Source organism: Chrysochloris asiatica, unplaced genomic scaffold, assembly GCF_000296735.1.
Source record: "Chrysochloris asiatica unplaced genomic scaffold, ChrAsi1.0 scaffold00123, whole genome shotgun sequence".
NCBI lineage: Eukaryota > Metazoa > Chordata > Mammalia > Afrosoricida > Chrysochloridae > Chrysochloris > Chrysochloris asiatica.
In genome coordinates, this window is record NW_006408641.1 from 8,005,297 (window position 1) to 8,009,250 (window position 3,954).

A 3,954-nucleotide genomic window follows, 5' to 3' on the forward strand; every position below is an offset into this window, starting at 1 on the left:
CTTTGCAGACTGGCACATTAACCCATAGCACCACACCTGGACTTTTAGTTTTGTTAGGGTACCTTAAAAAAAACAAAACAAACAAACAATGAAAAATAGTGGCTTCAGATGGGATCTACTGGGCAAATTAAATTCAAAGCAAAGAAGTCCCCTCAGAAAGTTATGGTGAGGGGATTATTTTCTGGGATTCCAAGGGTGTAATCTTAACAGATTTTCTTGAGGATGTGGGATGACATGGGGAGCTTATTATGAAGAAGTTTTAAGAAAATTTAAAACTACACTGAGGAGAAAAAAGGCAGGAAATTTTCCCCCTCATAACAGTGCACTTCCTCGTTCTTCAAAGATTAGCAGGGACTGCCTGTGAGAATTTCTTTGAAAAACCTGCCCACCCTATATCCTTCCCCAAACTCAAAGGATTTAAAGGGCATTGATTTGAGCTCCTGGAGAAGGCCCAAACTACCACTTTGTAGTGTAAGTTGAGGAGCAGAGACTTCCTTAGAAAGGGTGAGAGAGATGGAAACACCTCCCTCAGGAGTGCTAGGCATAGATAGAAGACATGTTAAGTAATAACTTCACAGTGTTATCTTGTTATAATAAAGTTTTCTATGCTTTTGAAACAATACTTTTTGACATAACCTCATATTGGATACAACACATTGGATTATTAGGGAGAATAGTATCTGAAATTCATCTTACGAATGATTTTATCTGTTTTATCAGATTAAACTGATCATATCCTTTGATTTATGGTATTTCTTATAACTAATTACTCTTGATAATTAATGCAAAGTTCAGGATGAGTGTGTGTATGTTTGTATAAATAAATGTATTTAAAATCTTAAAATTGTACTTGAAGCCATTGTTTTTTATCAAAGGATATTTATCTATTAAGTAACTATGGTTTATTATTTATTCTCAGAATATATGTAGAATTTTGAAGAGAATTTTTATTAAAATAAAACAGAGCACATAAAAGCATACCGATCTTAAGTATACAGCTTAATAAAATAAACACGCCCATATCAACACCTTCCAGATTAATATATATAGAACATTACCCCAGAAGTCTACCGATGCCTGCTTCCAGTCATTAATCCTCCCAAAAGGTAAAACATTATTCTCATGTGTACCACTATGGATTCTTTCCCTTATTTTTGAACTTTAAAAAGTAGACTCGTACAATATATTTTCTTTCTGTCTGCTTTGTTTCCCTCAATATAGTTTGTTGAGTCATCCATCTGCACATAATTATAGTTTGTTCTCTCCCATTACTGAATAGTATTCCACTGAATGAATAGATGTAAAATATATATTAATTTTTGTCTTAGAGGACAGTTTTGGTGTTTCTGTGTTGGCGCTATGTTTACCAGTGCTACTAATGAACATTCTTCTGTGTTTCAATAAGTGTTGAATAAAATATAAGATATCTTGTTATCTAGAAAGTTGAGAACAACCAAATATTTTATTTTAAATAATTACATTAGTAAGTGGCATGATAGAAGAAATTTTTATAATTTTTCTCCTGTTAAAGTAGCAGTACTATTATAATGGACTCCTCATGTGGTGCTGTAGGATCAGCAGTGGACTGTGAACCACAATGTCAGCAGCTCCTGGGAAACCCTTTACAGGGTCGCTGTGAATCAGAACTGACTAGACTGCACTTAACAACTATTATAATGATAATTGCTATAATAGCTATCATTTATTAAGAGAGAGTGGAGTCTTGGTGTGGCACTGTGGGTTATTGCACAGGACCACAAGGCCAGTGATTCAAACTCACTAGCCACTCCTTGGAAACCTTATACAGGAGCACTATGAATCGGAACCAACTCGATGACACTTAACACAACAATTAAGAGACTACTATGGTGTGACACTGTAGGATAAGCACTGGACTACCAACCACAGAGTTAATGGTTCAAACCCACTAGTTGCTCCTCAGAAACCCTAATTAGGGTCGCTCTAAGGTGGAACTGACTCAAAGGCACTTAACCCAATTAACAAATATGCCTGATACTATACAGAGTATTTTACTTTGTTTTGTGTTATACAGAGTATTTTTCATATCATTTATTCTTTACAATCGTTTTCTGAGATAGTATAACAGGAGTGTGTTCAACTACAAGTAACAATAGAAACAAAAATCAACTAACAATTGCTTCAATAAGACATTACAGATAAAGATACACACCAAGGAGCTCTGGTAGTGTGGTGGATTGATTACAATACGAGCTGCTAACCACAAGGTCAGCAGTTCGAATCTACCAGCTGCTCCATGGGAGAAAGATGAGGCTTTCTGGTCCCATAAAGATTTACAGCCTCAGAAACCCTATACAGGGTCACTATGAGTTAGAACTGACTCCATGGCACATAACCACCTCCACCACAGATACATACCAGAAGGTAACCTCTTTGTTAATATTTTCTCTCTAAAGCAGATCTTTGTTTTTAAGCAGTTAAACTTTTAGGACCTGCATATCTCCCAATATAATATTTTGGGGTCATTGTTGACGTAGGAAGAAACTATATGCTTGTACTAAAAAATTCAGTAGAACATTTTTTAATAAAATATGTGTTGAAAAGTTTGAGTTTCATTCATATACCCTTAGCATAATGTCAAAACCACATATAAACTTTTAGAAAAGTATGCTAATGTAAGAAGATGGTTGTGTGTGTGTATATATATATATGTGTGTGTGTGTGTGTGTGTATCAAGGATGTTACTCGCACTGAAAAGTATTACTGCATCCTACTCAGTCTGAGACATCCTGTCATTCTGTGTTCTGTTGATAGTAGATGGCTATGGCAAGTAGACTGGAAGTTAGTGACTACAAAACAACTGTTACTATAAGAATTGATTTTCTGGTGTTTAAAACACTTTATATTTGAACATGATAGTTTCACTCTTGTTGTTATGTGCCATGGAGTCGATTCTGACTCATAGGGACTCCTGTATAGGGTTTCCGAGGCTGTAGATCTTTACGGGAGCAGAAAGCCTCATCTTTCTCCCGTGGAACAGCTGGTAGTTTCAAACTGCTGTCCCTGAGATTCGCAGCCCGATTCGTAACCACTATGCTACCAGAGCGCCTTAGTTTCACTCTTAGTCATGGGCATTTTATTGTGTGTTAGTTATATAGGAAATATCTTCATGAACTTGCGATAGGCAAAGATTTCTTAAACAAGACGGAAGAAAACCTACCTATCCTTAAAAGAAAAGATTGATAATTTGCTAAAATTATGTTAAAAGCTAGAGCTCTGTTCATCAAAAGGTATCATTAAAAGAATAGAATAGCACAGAATATGTACAAGAGGTCTTCAAAAGTTTGTGCAGCAATAGAAAAAGTGAAAATGGAATTTTTTCCACGACCTTTTAAAGCACCCTCATATATGCCATACACACACATATTCTTGCTTGCATATCCAGCTAATAGAAAAATAGAGTGGCTACTTCACAAATAATATCTTCATGACCAGTAAACCCAAAAAGTTGTTGCTTTCATTAGTCATCTGTGAAGTGCAAATGTAATACTTCAATATGTACTACTTCTTTATGTACATCTACCAGATTAGTAAAATGAACAAAAGTGATAAAGTGAGGATTGGTTTGTGTGTGGAGCATACACTACTGGTAGGGAAGATTATATATTGACCTACCACACGTTCACCAAGATAGCATATAGAAATTTATGTGTAAATATATATAGCAACATTATTCTTATAACCTCAAACTGGAAACATAAGTTGTCTATCAGCAATACAGTGGATAAATAAACTGGTATAGTCACATAATAGAATACTATGCAGAATGATAACGAGTTAATTATTGCCCACAACTATATGGATGAATGTCTAAAACAAAATGTTTAATAAAAGAAACTGTACCCAAAGAACACATACTGTGTGATTCCATTTATATAAAATTCAAAAACAAGCATTCCTTGGGCCCAAGCGTTG

At 35.1% G+C, this 3,954-nt stretch overlaps 1 protein-coding gene across 1 annotated transcript in view; it reads left to right on the forward strand.

The window, feature by feature from the left end:
* Positions 1-3,954, forward strand: part of PTPN4 (protein tyrosine phosphatase, non-receptor type 4 (megakaryocyte)) — a 222,426-nt gene that overhangs the window by 125,633 nt on the left and 92,839 nt on the right. The window lies entirely within an intron of this gene.